Raw genomic sequence first — 20,224 nt, forward strand, 5'->3', positions numbered from 1 at the left:
AGGGGAGGAGAGCGCAGCAGCAGCGCTCCGCTCAGCTGTGCGTCACCCGGTATGCAGCGATGGGTGTGTGAATGGAGGGCTAGGCCTGTGACCGGACTGCGAGGGGGGGGGGGACTGCCGGACCGAGCCGTGCCGAAAAGATATTACGTTAAGTGTTTAAGATGTAGCGTGCTACACCTGGGGTAAAAAAATGTCACACATTGTCCGAAATTGATGTACCAAAAGCTACCCAGCGGCGCGGTGCGTAGCGCCGCGGTTTTACGTGCCACGATTTTTTATTCACACGCAAAAACAGCGACAGGGTGGCAACATATGCCCCCCCCCACTGGGGCGAAGGTTAACCAAGTAGGTACCATTATTCGTACTATTATCCTTTGCGCAAATCATACATCTCAATATACCTTAGTCCTTTGCCAAAATCCTCTATTTTTACAAATCCGGATTTTCTGATCAAATTGCAAAGTACCACGGTTCGGCTATTTATCATTCCTATTCAGCATTCGGTCCTGTGGAGACAGGTCATGTTTTTTTTTTTAGTTTTTTTTTGCCAGTCAGAAACAAGCCTTGACACGACTGGTCACTCAGCCTCGGAGCTTCTATCCCGAGAAATTAACCTGTGTTTGACTTGCACTACAGCTTCTTCCGGGAGGCGCATTTCTTTCAAACTGTGCAACATAGCTGTTTTCAGAGCCCAGAGGTTTGCTCTCGATGGTCTTGGCTACTTTCGGTAACGTTTGAAAAGCTAATCCTAATCGTTTCCACCAAACATCATTGACTACCGTTTTTTGTTCGTTTGTTTGTTTGCTTGTTTGTTTGTTTGTTTGTTTGTTTGTTTGTTTTAGATTATGGCCCTTTCATTTATTCCAGCACCACTGCAATTGAACTTTTGTAAACAAAGTTGTAAAACAGAGCGAACCGAAGACAACGTATTTATCTTGATTGGCTTTATGCTGATGCTGATGATCATGATGCGGTTTCTTGATGGTGAAATAATATGCTGTGTTTCTTCAGTGTCATCAGCATGCTTCTTTTAGACAATCCACTAATCTATTCCCTGTGCATGTATATTTCTTGTTCTCAATGAATGTTCTAAATTACCTCATTCATAGTCGGTCATCGTGATCTTTACCGTTTTGCATTCATATCTGGCAAAAACATTTTTTTAGGAGAAGACAGCTGACGTCTTTTCGCTCGGATGTGTCTTCCACTTCATCATCTTCCCCGGACAGCATCCTTTTGGCGATATGTCCCACAGGATGGCAAACATCCAACAGGGAAAACCGTGGTGAGTATACGTCTTCCTCCTAAGAGGGGTTTTGTTTATACATCTCCGAATGGCTTTGGTGATTTACCACTTACCAGGCTAGAAAATGAAAACAAACTAAATTATGCGATAAGCTATTATGCATTTAGCTATGAAACATGAAATATTAAATAGCAAACTAAACCTATATCATGAAAAATAAGCAATGCAGTTTTATTTTTGGCAGAAATTGGACGCTGTGCACGGGCTAGTTAAAATTTTAGCAGCATACCGCGTCCTTCAACAGGGGCATCAATACAAAAGTTGTTTGAACATTTCCTCTGGTGCTCATTTCTGCCGGACTTGGGGCTTATTATCCATTTTTAGGAGGAAAATCCACGGCACGTCATGCCCCAAACCTTGAAGTAAGCGAGACTGTGCTGGAGTGGATATCGCTGGCGCTTTTCTCGAGGCAGCGCTTCATTTTTGAACTTGGTGAAATCCTTTCTATATCAATGTGATCATCATATTGACATAGAAATAATTCCCCAATTTGATATGTCATGAAACGCTTTCCTCCTCACAATAATAACCACCCGACTGGGTAAAGCGTGACACTACGTCTCCCGCAACGGTCGGCGACCGTCGTTCCAATGCAGTGGTCGCTGAAAGTGATTGCGGCGACGCACACTCTAGGAGTTCGTCTGACGCATCCACTTCATCACTCGAATCAAAATCAGTCCCGTAGTGATGTCGACGGCACTTGACGGTGGACTTCACGATCCATCAGACACGGCGTCTCATTGTCACCGTTGATCACGCGAGGCGCACCGCCCGCCTCCGCCCACGACGGCTCCTTTATTTGACGGTGTCTACTTGGGGAGCCACTCGGCGTTAACCCGCGCCCCGCTGGGGGGGGGGGGGGCAGAATCTGCCCCCTCCCGTTTTTCGCCAATAACTTCTAAACGCGTTACGCCAGCGACGTCACTCTTTCAGCACCTTATCATACATCAATTTGACACGTTCCCTGAAAATTTTAGCGAAATCCGTCGGAAACAAAAGTTTGAAAAATTGACGTTTTAGTGACGTCATGTTCGCCATTTTCGCCTCAAAAACGGCAAAATTTCCAACGCCGCTAACATCTTCATTTTTGTAGGAATCAAGACGTAACAAAAAAGGTTATACGTGATTCTACTTTGTCTATCAAATGGCTATCTCGTTTTTTGAAAATTTTGGATTTTGGCCCAAAATAAAAGAATACTTTTTTGGGAAAATATTAATAATTGTAAAATCCAAAATTTTGAGTGTATCGAAAAACCGGAATATATGTCAGAGAAGTGGTCTATGTGCACCTACATTATACATACTAATTTCTAAAAGAATCGGTTCAAAAATGTGGGAGTGATTCAAAATTTTATGACGTCACGACACAAACATTTTGAAAAAAAAAAAATGTTTTTTTTTGGGAAGTTCTAGACCTTGTACGAAAACTAAAATAGCACCATTCGTTTGGCCGTGAAAAACTGCACCAGATAGACACCTTTTTAGGCCTTTAACCCGCGCACCGACGGGGGGCGGATATCCGCCCCCCCCTTGAGGTTTTTCGCGGATAGCGGGAAAACCGCGGCGCTACACGCCGCGAAATTTAGTACGACTATTCTCTCATCCTCGGTTTTTCGCGAATAACTCGCGTAAAAAGCGGCCGATCGCGATGACACTTTCAGTGCCCTCGAGTTAACCCGGCAGTTGCTGGGGTATTTCGCCACTTACCGTTTGCTGGGGGGGGGGGGGCGTTAAACGCCCCCAGCCGATAACTCGAGAACCAATGGGCGCAGCGAAACGCATGCAAGGCGGCAAACGAAAGAACGCGACGAGACGCTTCAGATGAGTACTTTAAATTTGAATTTTGAGGTCACAGGTCGGGTCAAGGTCAGGTCAAACACCTGAAATCGGGCTTTTAAGTAGCATGGACTTCAGGACTTCGCAATGGGCGCCTCTCGTCATAAACTCTGTCAAAACGGTGCACAATGCATCATATAAGGCCTACAAGGTGTCAGCTCCATGTAGGGGTCAGTCAAGCATAGGTCAGGGTCAAGGTCAGGTCAACCGGGTAGGCACATATCCCCGAAAATCAAAACTGATATTCGCAGCCTGTGACACATGTTTTATGTGTAATTTGGGGCGTAGAACACGATGGTGACATTCATTTTATCATATGTGTACGTGTTTGGCTCAAAAAGTTCAATTTAAGAAATGCATGTATCATGGTCGTAGAGTAGTCACGAGAAATTGCCAAAGTTCAGTTCAATATTTTGGAAAATGCGGAACGATAATCAATAATCGAAGATAGCCATTTGATTGTTCATGGTATTGGCAATCTAATGGCGTTTACAGCATGTCTGTATGTTTATTCTGTGATTTTATATGATTTTTTGAACATATGCCGTTTTTGGTCGAAAACTCAGAAATCATGACTCGATATCTCAAAAGTTTTCCGACCGATTTTTTGAAACTTTGGCACAACAAACTTCAATCTATTCCCTACAGGTACCCAAAATTTGGCGCGCCTGAGGCGCGCCGTTTTTATGCTATGGCCCGGCGAAAAAGGTGGGGGCGTTTAACGCCCCCCCCCCCAGCAACTCGCGGGTTAACCCGCGCGGGGCTGGGGTCTCCAGCCGAGCGCGCGGGGCTGGGGGGGAGGGGTAAATATTACCCCCCCCCCTGTTATCTCCCGAACTAATAGTCTGATTTGGAAAATTCAAACGCCAATCGAAAAATCTCATCACGAACAACTAAAAACATGTACTTAATTTAAAGTTTGAGGTCAAGGTCAAGGTCAGGTCAAGGGTACAAATTGCAAGTTTCTACAGTATCAGTATCGGCCTTGCACCGTAGTTGCCGAAGAATGGACTGAGACTGATTGCCCAAAACGTGTTCTTAGGCTACCAAGACAATATTCGTTGCATACAATCTCATTTAGAGGTCAAGGTCAAGGTCAGGTCAGGTCAGGTCAGGTCACCAAAAACAAAACATATAAATGGGCATGTGCAACACATGTTTTATGGGTCAATTTATTCATAGAATTCAATAGGCACACTCAATAGGTAATATGGACCACAGCTGGATGAATTTCAGGTCGAGGTCAGGTCAAGGTCAGGTCAAGGAAGGTCAAATTTTGAAGTTGGTTGTTAAGGCTTGACCCTCGCCCGTAAACGGTGTTTTGCCACCTTCGCCCATGCAGGGGGGAGGGGGTGCGACCCCCTCCCCTGGCGTTTGAAAATGGAGCGTCGTAGAGCTTAGCGGAAAAGACCAACGGATTGCTCTCAACGAGATCTCGCGATTGGTGGTATATTGTTTGGTCCTAGGTCAACATTTGACCTACTTGTCACCGGTCAAAGGTAAAATTTTCGGAAAAAAAATCTAACTTTTTCAGATTTCCGCGCCGATTGCGGCAAAACGGTAAGAGATATCGACTTGAAACTTTCACTATCGTGATCCGTGATCAATTCTCTATCGTTTGGTGTATATTTCGATGTCATAACTCTAAAGATGATGCGTTGGGAGCATCGGAAGTCTGCAAAGTCATTTGTGCATTGGGCCACGTCAGGCGTGTGACGTCACTGACAATCCATCAGTGTGTCAGGTCAGTCGGCATTTATACCAATGTGAAGCAATCTCCAATTTAGCGTAAATCTGGCCGGAGGTTTTGTATTTGTATTTTGTATTTGTACATACGGTCTCCATTGTACGGCTTTTACCACATGCCGAGATATCCCTTTAACATTAGCACGTGCATTTGGGAAATGGCTTCGGCCCGCCTCGGTTAACCCATTAACGCCCAGCGGTACCAAAAGGTACCAACGCACATTTTGGCTTGCTGCGTTGAGACCATACGTTTTCTCGCCACATAGATTCTGTCATTGGATAATCGTCTCCATTCCGGATATGCTGTTGGGTAAAAATAACGTGCTGCTAAGAAGAACTTCGTGTGAGGTGCAGAAAAGCGAGGAGTGTTTCGAGGCGCCACAGTCACTGGCTGACGTCGGGAGAAGGAAACGTTTGTATTTGCTTGTCTGTGAATATTTTCCTAGCCAAAGTGTGTTTACATTAAAGATTAAGAACTTGTAGCTGCAGTTAAGCAGAAAACCCGATGATTTGTCATGAATCCTGGCGTCCCTAGGGACAGAATTATTGTTGGCACCTTTTGGTACCACTGGGCGTTAAGCTAAGCGTTTTTTCGCAATTTCATGCGTGTGCGGTCTGTGCAGACGCGTAACAATGCTCAACGGAGTGATGCGGACAAATTGCCATTTGGGGCGCCATCCCTCAAGGGGACGCTATCGCCTAAAGAAATTGGGTGCGTAAGAGGAGCGCCTGTGAGGCCATAGGGGCCCCTATATGCAAAAGAGAGGCGCATATAAAGTTCATAGGGGCGATTCAATGCAAATGAGGATGTCCATAGGAGCGACTTTGATGCCCATAGGAGCACGTGCATGCGAAAGAGGGGCACCCGTGAAGCCTATAGGAGTGCCTCTGAGGTCCATGAGGCCCATAGTATATGTAGGGGCACCAACATGCAAAAGGGGCGCCGCCATGCAAAAGGGGCGCCCATATAAAGGTCAAAGTCGAACTTCTATACGAAAGCTTGGCCACTGCATCCCAAAGATGAACGCCTCTGAGGCATACAGAGAGAGGTGCGCCTATGAAGCCCATATGCCTCAGTGGGAACGAGGGGCGCCTGCTAGGTTTAAAGAGGCGCCCCTCTTTCGCCCACATGCGAAAGAGGGGGGCACCTAGGAAACCCATGGGGGCGTCTCTATGCGAAAAGGGGCGCCTGTGTAGGCTGAGAGTCTTTCGCGTAACGTTTCTCAGAGACGGTGTGCAGTTTACGGCAAACAGAATCTAAAAAGAGTTCGGAGGGGAGTGCCTTCGTCGCCCTCGCCGCTGAAACTGATGCATTCATTGCTGCTTGGTCATTCACGGCTGACGTGACGCATTGATGTTGGATAGGATATTTGCCCTATAATCGCTGGTATTATTGCGGGTACCCCTGCGGAGCAGACATGTGGTCAAGGCCCCAAATGAATACCTATTGCTTGGGGGGAGGGGAAGGGGCACGGTTTTGAGATTGTCGTGTTGTTTAGGAAGGCTGTTGCTGTTGTTCAGGAAGATGTGGGCAACGACGGCACATCCCAGTGCAGTTTGTGTGGTAGCATACGGAGGAAATATTGATGCGGATCGTATGTGACAGATGAGTTCCTGCAGACCTGCTGCTTGGTACGTGCACCTGATAATGCTGCATACGCCGCGACTGAAGCAGACACTGGATTAGAGTAGGCTCCGCCATGAAGGCGTATGCATTGTACTGACGTGGCTGTCACTAGAGTCATCTGTGGCAAGTGGCGCGTGGCGCTCTGCCCGGAGACGTACATGGAGAAGTATAACGGCTAGAGCCTAGAAACATGACGTGTTGACTGCTGCAACGTGTGCCTCTGCGCAAGCAGCACTGTACTATCCGGCTGAAGTCCATTTTGGAGATCTGTCTCGCTGGTTGCTGGATTAGATTTGGTAGGTATAGCGCGTGTCTTGCGCGCTATACCTACCAAATCTGTAACTAACTGTAACTACGAACTGTGCTGGATCTTGAACAATGGGCTTTGTTTATTTTCATAATTTTGAAAGAAAATTAAACACAAAATGTAGGGTGGTTGCTGGTAATGGCTCTAAGAAAACCGTTAGTTTTGTCATTTGTATAAAAATATTTGTGCATCTTAGGAAAATAAACAACCGTACAAGCCTTGAAACCTGGGCTGCAGAATCTGAGTCGGGAGTCGGTCGGAGTCGATATCTCTAAATGAAGTCGGAGTCAGAGTCGGAGTCGATTGTGGAAGCCGGAGCTGGAGTTCGAGTCGCCGAAAATCCCGCGACTCCGCAGACATGCCAGGACTGCGGAGATGGAGTAGGAGTTAGAGTCGGTCGCAGTCGACAATCATGCCTGGAGTCTGAGTCTGAGTCGGACTTGAAAAGTAAAAGTCTGAATTGGAGTCAGAGTCAGTCACTGAAAATCCATCGACTCCGCAGCCTTGCTTGAAACAGTACAGTTCTTCACTAGACCGACCCACCACCAGGTAAATAATAGCATTGACGTTTATGGCAATTAGGCAAAACATGCAGTAATGAAGTCATAACCAGACAACTTGAAAAACATAAGCGGCGAGCGTTTGCCATAATATTGCCGATCAGTATGTCGTCTTATATTCTGATTTTCACGAATGAGCTGCAAAGTCTTCTTGGCAAACATATCTTGTATGCTGCTAAAATGCATGTTTTTGCGAAAAAATGATGTCATTAACGCCCAGTGGTACCAAAAGGTACCACTTCAAAAAAGGATATTTCTAGATTTCGCACATTTACCAAACTCACATGGTACCCTTAGGGGACCATTACCTCTAAATCGGCAAATGGGCATTCGTGTGCGCTCGCTGGGGAATTACGGGCGTTAATGGGTTAATGTTGAAGGTATTTGGGAAACGATTCGGCCCTAGGGCTTTTTGATTTTCCCAGACAAAGTTTTACTGAATATTCTGAGCGGAAGAACCAAATCCAAAGAAGCTATTTTCGTATTGTGTGTTCACTAACAGCAACAGCAGAAGTGAACAAATTAAGTGACGGTGTTTCACTTACTTTTGCTGTCAACGTAATTCAACTAAACAAGGGTAGGTATCGTTCCAATGCCAATGTATTTATTGCTGCAGAACATGGTCAGGGTACCTACTCATTATTACAACATAATGCACGCAAAAAAACGAACACTTTAAATGCGCGAAACATCTTAACGAGCCACAATGAAACATTTGGATATTGTTCCAGCTGGGATCTAGGACGCGTTTGATTCAGCGTTTCACCCCATTTTCAGTTTTCCTCGCGGTTTCCTCACTCCTGCTGGGTTCCATATCTTTATAGTTTATTCTAACTTCTGGCGCTTCACCATCTTCAACGCCCCCACTTTTTTCGCCGGGCCATAGCATAAAAACGGCGCGCCGCAGGCGCGCCAAATTTTGGGTACCTGTAGGGAATTGATTGAAGTTTATTGTGACAAAGTTTCAAAAAAATCGGTCGGAAAATTTTTTGAGATATCGAGGTTTTAATGACGTCATGATTTCTGAGTTTACGACCGAAAACGGCATATGTTCAAAAAATCATATAAAATCACAGAATAGACATACAGACATGCCGTAAACGCCATTAGACTGCCAATACCATGAACAATCAAATGGCTATCTTTGATTATTGATTATCGTTCCGCATTTTCCAAAATCTCGAGCAGAATCTCGGCAATTTCTCGTGACTACTTCACGACCATGATACATGCATTTCTTAAATTCAACCTTTTGAGCCAAACACGTACACATATGATAAAATGAGTGTCACCATCGTGTTCTACGCCCCAAATTACCCATAAAACATGTGTCACAGGCTGCGAATATCAGTTTTGATTTTCGGGGATATGTGCCTACCCCGTTGACCTGACCTTGACCCTGACCTATGCTTGACTGACCCATACATGGAGCTGACACTCTTGTAGACCTTATATGATGGATTGTGCACCGTTTTGACGGAGTTTATGACGAGAGGCGCCCATTGCGAAGTCCTGAAGTCCATGCTATTGAAAGCCCGATTTCAGGTCTTTGACCTGACCTTGACCCGACCTGTGACCTCAAAATTCAACTTTAAAGTACTCATCTGAAGCGTCTCGTCGCGTTCTTTCGTTTGCCGCCTCGTGCGTTTCGCTGCGCCTATTGGTTCTCGAGTTATCGGCTGGGGGCGTTTAACGCCCCCCCCCCCCCAGCAAACGGTGGGTGGCGAAATACCCCAGCAACTGCCGGGTTAAAAATGAAGATGTTAGCGGCGTTTGAAATTTTGCCGTTTTTAGGCGAAAATGGCGAACATGACGTCACTAAAACGTCATTTTCTAAAAAAAAATCCAAAGCATTTCGCTCAAATTTTCAGGGAGCGTGTCAAATTGATGTAAGAAAAGTTACTTAACCTTCGCCCTGGTGGGGGGGGGCCATTTTGGCCCCCCCCCCTGTGGTTTTTCAGCGATAACTCAGAAACCACTTGAGTTAGCGCCCTGAAACTTTGCATAGCTGTTTATTCAACATTTTTACATCATGTCCTTTTTTGGGGGGTTCGGGTCAGGTCAGGTCAGGTCACAAGGTCACCAAAACTGACACCACCTCTAAAAAAGTTCAAAAATCTCTCAAAGGCTCAGCTTTTATCCGATCGATGTAAAATTTACAGTACTTTAAGATGTCACCCAGCTCTACAAAATGGCTATCTCGGATTTTTTATAAATGTGACCTAAGGTCAGGTCAGGTCATCGCTGCTCCCCATTATAAGTCAATGGGAGAATCGAAAAGTAGTTGTTTTTCAGCTAAATCGGGCGTGATTGTTCCTATATTTCGTTATTGAAGTGTCTTGGGTCAGCAAATCACAGCCCATGTGAAACCATTTGCTTGTGACCTCGCTGAGGTCACGCTAGGTCATCTCCCTGGTCACCAGAGGTCACCAGCGGTTTTTCTGCACTTACTTGTTATTGAATAGAGATAGAGACTCCGTTCGACGTTTATCGTGTTTGTCTCGTCAATGCGGATCGAATGATATGCAGCATGACCTATTTCGGTAAGGTCATGACCTTGACCTGAGGTCAAATTTTCAAAATGACCTTTCGAGGTCAAACTATATATCATTCGACGCGTCTCGACGAGCCAAGCACGATGGTGCATGAATCGTTTCTCTATTTTCTCGTGAATGCATGCTATAGTTAAAAACATTTTCAACGAAATTTGCCAAGTTGACCTTGCATGACCTCTGTAGGCCAAACCGTTGAGCTGAGGTCAAATCTGACGAACCTTGGCGAAAGAGCTTGAAAAGAGCTATCGATTGCTTTTTTCCGCGGCTCTCTAGCTCTTCTAGTTTCCGAGCTACAGCGGAATATGTCCGGCAACACCGAAAACACTGAAATTTGACCTATGATGACCTCTAGTGACCTCAATATTGACCTTAGCGAAAAAATGACCGAAATACTTTCGAAAGTACTTGTTATGGGCTTTCGTTTGCTTTTTTCCGCGTCTTCCTAGCCCTCTTCGTTTTCGAGTTAGACGAGGGGGTCATTTTGGCCCCCCCCCACCAGGGCGAAGGTGGCTCAGACCCACACCAGGGCGCGGGTTAAAGTTTGGCGGCGCTGCGCGCCGCCGTTTTTGAGATATTGCAAAAATTAGCGAGGGGGTAAAATTTACCCCCCAGCCCCGCGCGGGTTAATCAATTGTACACCTACCCTAAGAATTTCATGACCCTGACCCCAATGACCTTTGACCTGTGACCTACTTTTCGAGACCATATTTGGCCTGAATCGCGATTCGGCGTATGTCGGCTCGCATTAGCCGCGCATTTGCAGTCATTTCGTGGTTTCAAGCGCTCAAACACGGGATATGATGTTGCCATGGTGTGTCAAAAGTGGAAATAGCCGCCCGGCTTTAGTTCGCCAGCCTTGTCAATAGATGGCAGTACCACAATATGGGCAGCGGATCGTGCAATTGACATCAAATTTTCGTTATCTGCTAAGAATTGAATTGCGAATCTTTTCATGCAAGAATCAAGTAAATCGGTCCACAACTTTTCTAGCAACAGAGATATGAAGTCAAACACCCTGCCAGAGCGGCGGCGCGGCGGCCGGCGGCAGCCGTTACGCGCCGCCTGGGAGACTGGCGGCGCTGAACGGTTCCGAATTGGCACTGCACTAAAACCTATTAACTGCTTGGAATAGTTATTATAGCAAAATTTTCATTCAAGTGAGGAATAACCAAGGGCAGGAAGTATGGATGCTTGTGTGCGTACTATGTAAGCCAAGAAACTGCATTAGCAGATACTCGCTAATATTAGATCCAGCCAAGTCCAAACCCATTCCAGGTGATGTGTTTCTGATGGGTCAACAATATTTATCGTTCGAGGGCGGATACAGTTTTAACCCTCGCATGTGTGCGGCGTTTGCCAGCTTCTAATGTGTAGGGGGGGGGGGTCGGTTGGACCCCCCCCTTGCCGTTTGGCCCCTGATCGAGCTAGAGCTTCTCGGAAAAAACGAGCGTGTTGCCCGTGACGAGAGGAAGCCAATGATACCCAATTTTAAGGTCCTAGGTCATTGGTTGACCTTCCAGGTCAGGTCAATGACCCAAAGTCGGGAAAATCAGGACCTGTTAGAAAGTCGTAAAGGGTGGCTGCTAAGGGGTTTTTCGGGGTGCTGATCACGAATATCGTGTTAGTTTTGATCACAGATGATGTCTTGAAGCATTTAGACCAGGTCGGGTCAGGTCAGGTCAGGTCAACCAGTAGGCGTCGTGACGGGTATTCGTAGTACGTGTCAACCGCCTCTGACAGCTTCGTAACATGTTACGAAGTCACCAAAACTACTTCGTAAATGTTCAAATGGTTGCTAAATTCGAATTCAGCTCCAAAAACTAGCCTAGAAACATGTAAAACTCGAAAAAGTGAACCGAGGTCACCCGAGGTCACCAAAGGTCAATGACCTGACCTGACCTTCAGGTGACCTTGACACACACGGGAGTAACATCAAATCACATGTTTGAACGTTTGAAACCACGAAAAGCTTGCAAACACGCGGCTAGTGCGAGCCGACATACGCGAAATCGCGATTCCGGCCAAACATGGTCTCGGAAAAGAGGTCACAGGTCAAAGGTCATTTGGGTTAGGGTCATGAAATTTTCAGGGTAGGTGTAAAATTGATCAATGCGAGGGTACTGAAAGTTTCGTCGCGATCGGCCGCTTTTTACGCGAGTTATTCGCGAAAAACCATGGGGGGGGGTCCATCCGACCCCCCCCCCCCCTACACATGCGAGGGTTAACAATACAAAAAATATTTTTGCACAGCTCTTTTCCTTGAATAATTCTCTTCAACGCCTCATTCCTAGTTAAGCGAATTAGCCCACCCTGGTTGAATAAATAAGGCGATTTCGCCACAAGGTCGGGGAAAACCGACCGAAAACGGCCGCGCTCAACGTTAATTTGGGCATGCAGACTCTTAAAAACTCGCATTGGGCGGGTAGGGTTTCCCAGGTATTGGCTCCAAAACACCGTATTCGGCTCCCGAATACGTCCAAGTGACCCGCCTCGTTCCTATAGTTCGTTTTTCTCAGGGGGCGTCGAAGTCTAGTAGGAAAATCTGGCAATCCCCGGCGTGACGTAACGTCGGGGATGACCGACGGCACCTTGCACTGAAAGATACGGCAGAACGGCTATTTTTGAAAAATGATTAAAATACTTTTGTGCTGTTATGACACATAAAACACTTATCAGCATGTTCCTCATCATGTGATAAAGCCATATCCGTGGTCGAAAATAGCTGAGCCCCTCCCAATTTCCAACCACCGACCTCATAAGCAAAGGATGTAAGCGTAATCCTTAAGGGCGACTTTCCTATACATATCCGTACATATGCGTCCTTATGGAAATCGGTAGTGTGGCGATTGGCGACGCGCGCGACATCTGTGTGGCGACCAAGTGGCGACTGTGGCGACACCTGGTGGCTCCTTTTCTGCTGTATGTAGGTATTGGGGTTTTGCCAGATATGGTTCCTACTGCTACACAACAATGTTGACCCAATACTAGAAAGTTATTTTGCCAGTAAAAGGCAAGCAAATTGAAAGTCAATTGATAAAATTGCTTATAAATGATAACGAGAAAATAATAAAGAAGTTTTGATTGAATAGTTATTAAAATATCCTACCGTGAAACTATATTCTGGTAGGTTTAGTAGAAATTAGTCCGTGCAACCTTGTATTTAGGGCCTTGGTTTTTCTTAAGTTCGGCCCTCACTGTAATCGTCTCTTTGAACACAGCACGAGAATTGCTAGCTGAATTCTTAGAAAACTGGCTGGCTCACATTGATTTCACAGGCGATTAATTTTGCTCAAAATTATTTCTTCCTGGCTCTTATTTCCCAGACTCCTAGCCCGTAGTTACCTTTCTATACAACCCCATTGGGATAGACATCTTGTCAGAAATTATAACTGAACTTATCAATAGATCGTACGGCGTTTAACAGAACGGTTTATCATCGGTGTTTAAAACTTATTTGGAAAATATTATTCATGTCTGCAGTACAATGTGCGCTAACCAGTCTTCTTAGTAATTCTGCTAGCAATTCTCGTGCTATGTTCAAAAAGATGTTTACAGTGAGGGTCGAACTTAGAAAAAACTAACTATAGTTAAGCTCTAATTAGATCAAGTGACTCATAGGGAGCGAAAAAGCGACAAAAAGCATGAATTTCCCTATGGCGGCGGGCTGCCGGGTTGCCAGACGGCGCACCGGCTATTTCCACTTTTGACACACCATGCTCTCATGCATAAGGGTGGGTGTCAAGGGCACCGGAAGGTCAGGTCAGTTCATTGACCTTTGATGACCTCGGTCCGCTTTTTCGAGATTTACATGTTTCTAGGCTAGTTTTTGGAGCTGAATTCGAATTTAGCAATCATTTGACAATTTACGAAGTAGTTTTGGTGTCTTCGTAACATGTTACGAAGCTGTCAGAGGCGGTTGCCACCTACTACGAATACCCGGCAAAATCCTTTCTGGTTGACCTGACCTGACCTGACCCGACCTGGCCTAAATGCATGCAGACATCATGTATGATCATAACTGACATGACATTCGTAATCAGCACCCCGAAAAACCCCATAGCAGCAACGTTTTACGACGTTCTAACAGGTCCCGATTTTCCTGACTTTTGGGTCATTGACCTGACCTGGAAGGTCAACCGATGACCTAGGACCTTTATATTGGGTATCATCGGCTTCCTCTCGTCACGGACAACACGCTCGTTCTTTCTGCGAAGCTCTAGCTGGGGCGAAACGGCAAGGGGGGTCCAATGGACCCCCCCCCCCTTATACGTTCGTGGCTGGAAAACACCAATACGGGCGAGGGCTAAGATTCCAATGTCAGAAGGAATCGCACTACCGTTTAGTAACATGTAACATGTAACAAGGTATTATAATTTCAGCGTTTAGTCATATGTATTGATTGTATAAAGATACCTATCAGTGTTGGCAAATGAATTTTTGAGAAAATTTACCAGCTGCTGGTTTCGTCAATGCATACTATATGTAGGTATAAGGTGGAATCAAATGCGAAAAATGGTTTTCGGTTTAAGAAGTGTTCTCTTTAGCTTAACTTAATCCAGTGCTGCTAATCTTTTCATAACATTTCTAACATTTGTGTTCTAATCCTTGCATTTTCAGCCTCGCGAACATCGAAGATCCCAAATCAGTGAGCGTAGCGACAAGGCATCTGATAGAAGAAATGATACAGTTAGATCCAACAGAAAGACCATCGAGTACCTACGTGATCAACCATCCGGCTTTGTGGACATCAGAGCGAACGGAAAAGTTTTTCCAGGTAAGAATAACTTTACCTTATTCAGTATTCACCTAATAGTTAAAATTGATGTGAAAATGATCAATAACATGCCAACATTGTATTAGTTATTTTAGTTTACTAAATAGCAATATAACAACAATCTTTCGACAACATTGCCATTATCATCGAATGCTTGTCTGTTTTATTGCTATTTGATAAATTAAAAGAGCCTGTACAATTTTTGGCATGTTATTGATCATTTTCAAATCCGACTGTCATTTCTTCACTCATGCCTACCATCCAAACGATTAAAAAAAAAACAACAACAACAAAAAATCACCTATTTCAAGGAACACGCCTTTTGGGGCAAACAAGGGTCATAATTAGTGATGTCAATTACGGAAAATCGGAATACCGATACCAAACCAAATACCAACCAAAACCACGGGAAATACCGACACCGAAGCAACTTGAGAAAATGAGGGAAATACCAACTATTTACCGATTTCTTAGCCTCTTATACATTAGTGAGGGTTTATGATACCAACAAAATACCAAACACATTACGATTGAAATACCAAATACCAAGTTGGTCATCATCATCATCATTTATTTCGTTTGGAAGCTCCATGCACTCACGGCTTTTCAGTCCAAGTGTCATACAGTAAATAGGTAGGCACATATATAAAGCTAAAATAAACACTAGAGCTAAAAGTAAAAACCATGAAAAGCATGGGACTTAAAAAGTAAAATGCATATCGGTACAAATGACCGAAAGCTACGCGCACAGTGACTAGTCACCATTGAGTAATCGTCGACAACGCCTGCGACAAGTGGCCGACGTGCGTGACGACCGAATGTCTTCTGGCAGCGAGTTCCAAACGTCACAGGCGCGGTAATAAAAGAACTTGCGAGCATGTTCGGTGCGGACCCTCGGCAGTTCGAGCTGCATATTCTCAGTGGCTCGAGTCTGTCTGCTCGACACGTCGCTGCGTTGTACAAACCGCTCAGAGAGGCAATTCGGTGCATGAACATTATTCAACAAGTAATGCACAGTAGTGCAGTCATTCTCCGCCACCAGCCTGTCTATATGGGGCCAGCATAGCTCTGCCAACAGAGGCGTCACATGAGCCGAGCGTCGGACCCCCATGACGACCTGTGCACAGTGGTTTATCACCTTCTGTATACGGTGTCGCTGCACGACGCCACATCCCGACCACACAGACATACAGTATCGGATGTGGGGGAAAATTAGCATCTCCACGATCATCTGCTTCACGTTTCGCGGCAGGCTGCGAGCGGATCTGGACAGTCCCCTAGTGTGGCATAGCATCGGCGAATAACCGCGGTCACATACGATTCAAAAGTCAGTCCGGAGTCGACTACCACACCGAGAATCTTGGTCGCTACAGATGGACGAATCGTCGCACTACCAAATTTAACAGTAAATTCTGTGTCGAGTCGGCGCCTTTGTGACTTTACAACAACAAGATCTGTTTTGGTGGGATTGATTTTCAAACAGTTTTGAACAAACCAGTGACTCGCGATCTCTTAAGTGCTCTCTACATCTGATTTGAGTTTTGGCATGTGCTTTGGTGATGCTCTATGCAAAAACTGAACGTCATCGGCGTACATAACAGTTTTTGTGCCCAGGTACGATGCTAGATCATTCGTGAAAATCAAAAACAGGATCGGCCCGAGCAGCGACCCCTGAATCACGCCGTGAGTGATCGGTCTCACTTCCTCACCACCCCGAACCACCTGACATCTGTCGGACAACCAGTCACGGAACCTGTGCGCGTCGATTCCATACCAGCCCAGCTGGTATCGGTTTGGTATCGGTATTCCAAAAAGTTGGTATCCAATTGACATCTCTAGTCATAATACATCCTTGGTAGGGTAGTAAGTACACAAGTACATGATTAAAGTGTTTCTTATTGTAAATTACGCACAAAATCTCCTGTACAATACAATCTTGATCACATGAAATTAATGGTGTGAAGTGCTTTAGCGAGGAACATAGCGAGAATAGATACGTGAAGAATTATTGACCTTTTCCTCGAAAATGTAAATACAATGCCAAAAATCATATTGAATGCGGTGAGCTTTCGGCTACAGGCCTTCGTCTAACCAACAAAATGACAATACTATTTTGTTGGTTTGCTTATTTTGTATTACCATTTTGTTGGTTTGACGAAGGCTTGTAGCCGAAAACTCGCCGCATTCAATATAACTTTTGGCATTGTTTTTACATTTTCGAGGAAAAGGTCAATGATTCTTCACGTATCCAATCTTGATCACTGAGTTTTCAGAAAAAGTAGCAAATTATAACCAACAATTTGCTCACTAATTTCAAAAACTGCTCGAAAACAAAATATAAAACACATGATTCATTATCGGAATTCTGCGATTAAATTCCCAGCGTATGTGATAAAGGTTAAAATTAAAAAAAAACTATTATTCTTGTTGACACGTGCTAATGTATAAGCCGGTACGAACATTCTCGTGTTGTTGTTTACTTTTTTCAACGATCTGAAACACTCCAATCAGGTAAATGTTGATTACTTTTGCTCTTCAAGGAAAGTTTGTGACACCCCGTAGAGGCCATCCTTTGAAGAAATCCTCTTCACCTGTACATGTGTATATAAAGGACCAAATGAAGTATTTATGCCAGCAAACCTAGACAGTCCTCGTCAGTGATTGTAATTGTCGTTTTGTACTGTCCTAAGGCTGTCAGCGACTGCATCAAAGAAGACAAAGAACATGGCCCTGTGCTGAAGGAGGCTGTCAATGAAGAACTCGATCTTGCGTTCGTCACAGAACTGGTCAAACTGAAAGAATGGAAGAAAGTCGTCGACGCCACTCTGGATAAAGGGGCTTTCAAGAGCTACCAGGGGACCACTGCAGAACTACTTAGGTTGATAAGAAACAAGGTGATGTAAAATATTATTATCTTTGCTTGTTTTTCGTTTACATTAGCGACGCACCACCAACGAAGGTCGATTAGCAAACACCTCATTTCGTAGAGTAAAATTTTCACGATGCAAAATGCACATTGCACAATTCACATCCAAGATGGTATCTCGAAGAAGCGCTACACAGATCAGCACCAGTACACATTGCACTACTCCCACTTTTAAGGATCTGCTCCCTCTGCATAAAGCTCGGATTACCAATGTAAAATACCTTAAATTCCTCCACATGCCGGTGGACTAAATTTTCCTTAGACTGCTATAGGAGGGATGTTTTATGCCCCTTCTAACTCCCATCTTCGGAAAGGTAGCGACACGCAGTAGTACGAACGCATCAAATTTCACCATACAGTTATTGTTATATCAGGCAAAGGGGGGTTCCGGACAAAATATCGAAAAGCAAAATATCGAATAGCAAAATATCGAAGACAAATTATCGAAGTGGCAGAATATCGAAAGCAAAATATCGAATGCGCAAAATATCGAAATCGCAAAATATCGAACCGCAAAATATCGACATCGCAAAATATCGAATTGCATAATATCGAATTGCAAAATATCGAACTCGCAAAATATGGAATAGAATAATATCGAAAGCAAAATATCGAAACGCAAAATATCGAAAGACAAAATATTGAAAGACAAAATATCGAAAGACAAAACATCGAAAGACAAAATATCGGAAGACAAAATATCGAAAACGCAAAATATCGAACGCAGAATATCGAAAAGACAAAATATCGAACGCAAGATATCGAACAGACAAAATATCGAAAAGGCAAAATATGGGACGCAGAATATCGAAAAGACAAAATATCGAACGCAGAATATCGAAAAGACAAAATATCGAACGCAAAATATCGAACAGACAAAATATCAAACGCAAAATATCGAAAAGGCAGAATATCGAACGCAGAATATCGAAAAGGCAAAATATCGAACGCAAAATATCGAAATGACAAAATAACGAACGCAAAGCGTCGAAAAGGTAAAATATCGACTTGAAATGGCCCTCTGCGGACTCCTTAGAGCTCTGTCGAACTCTGTCGAAATTAGGTTTCGCTCGACAGATCTTCCGGGGCTATCAAACATAGGCGGATCCAACCCAGAGTTTTCGGAGGGTCTCGGATGGTCTCAAATCAACGCAGGCAGGTGCCAGGGGACATGCTGGCCTCTAAGGGCTCCGCAGAGTTCAGATTCAGAGGGCACTCGGAACGACCTTTGTGGGCCCTACGAAGGTCTCCGAGAGCTCACGCAGACTCCTAGAATTCCACACTGATTCTCAGGCCAAATGTCGGCTTGTTGAATCACTTTATCCGCTCTTGGTTCCCCTTCCGCCGGCCTCTGAGAGTCCCAACGCCGGAACTTATGGGGCCATGGGCCCTACACCGGCTTTTAGGGCCCCTACATCGACTCTTGGGACTCATGACTCATTATATATGGGTCTAAGCGGCTTCTAAGAATCCCCATGCAGGTTCTAGTAGCCGCCAGTCGAATATTTGGGCTCACACGCTAGCTCCCACCTCGCTAGCGCACGGGGTCCCATCCCGTGCACGCTCTAGGGGCCTACCTGCCTCTAAGACCCCACACATACTTTTGGGGCCCAAACGCTTGCTCCTGAAGGCCCCACTGAGACTCCTAGTCCTTTCCTCTATTCAGTCCTCCATACTGGCTCTTTAGGCTAAACATCGGCTCCTGGTGGCCATCCAGGCTTTGGAGGGTCTCCATACAGGCTTTTTTGGGTCCGATGCCAGTCTCTGAGAGCCATCAAAAGCCTTTCGAGCCTACGAGTATACTGCTTTCTGAAACTCTTCAGCAACTTCTGAGGGACCGACCCTGGTCGGAGGGCTCATTCGGTCTGGGGAGTCATGTAGGTCTCTGGAGGAGCCTCTAAGGGGTCGGTTTCCAAGGGGCTTTTAAACACGGTCTTCTAAGAACGGTCTCGTAGGGCCCTTAATGGTCCACTGCGGATCCAGAAAAGTGGGTTGAGATGCTGAGGGTGGTGGCTAGACTAAAACAAGATTAGATGATAAAAACTATCTGCATCTGCTTCGTTATGCTTTATTTGAGTTAGGTACACTGTAATTTCAAATATTTTGCAGAACTTGTGTGTTTGGGGATAGTTTTCCAAAATCTTCGTTTTTCATAAAGCAATGATAATCACTCTAAAACATCGGGGGGGGGGGGGGGGCGAAACTTTCAGAGGGGCCTTTTGAGAAAACTTTGCACCCCCATCCGAAATTACCTTCCGCCGCCACTGCTGAGATCTACAAAACAATATCAGAGTTTTCCAAGTCTGTCATGGACCCGCTGATTGCTCTTTGAGGCCTACATATAACAGAGGGCCCGATGAGTTCGACAGAGATCTAAGGAATCCGCAGAGGGCCATTTCAAGTCGATATTTTACCTTTTCGACACTTTGCGTTCGTTATTTTGTCTTGTCGATATTTTGCGTTCAATATTTTGCCTTTTCGATATTTTGCGTTCGATATTTTGCCTTTTCGATATTTTGCGCTCGATATTTTGTCTTTTCGATATTCTGCGTTCGATATTTTGCCTTTCGATATTTTGTCTTTCGAT

General features: G+C 44.9%; 1 long non-coding RNA gene across 1 annotated transcript; it reads left to right on the top strand.

Moving 5' to 3' along the window:
- The first annotated feature begins 1,166 nt into the window (after positions 1–1,166).
- On the top strand, positions 1,167–18,321 carry LOC122386396. Its single transcript, XR_006257371.1, has 3 exons — positions 1,167–1,285; positions 14,555–14,711; positions 17,402–18,321. It is a non-coding gene; the product is annotated as an uncharacterized LOC122386396 (long non-coding RNA).
- Positions 18,322–20,224: the final 1,903 nt, after the last annotated feature.

This window comes from Amphibalanus amphitrite, unplaced genomic scaffold, assembly GCF_019059575.1.
Source record: "Amphibalanus amphitrite isolate SeventyFive unplaced genomic scaffold, NRLGWU_Aamphi_draft 000249F_arrow, whole genome shotgun sequence".
Lineage (NCBI taxonomy): Eukaryota > Metazoa > Arthropoda > Thecostraca > Balanomorpha > Balanidae > Amphibalanus > Amphibalanus amphitrite.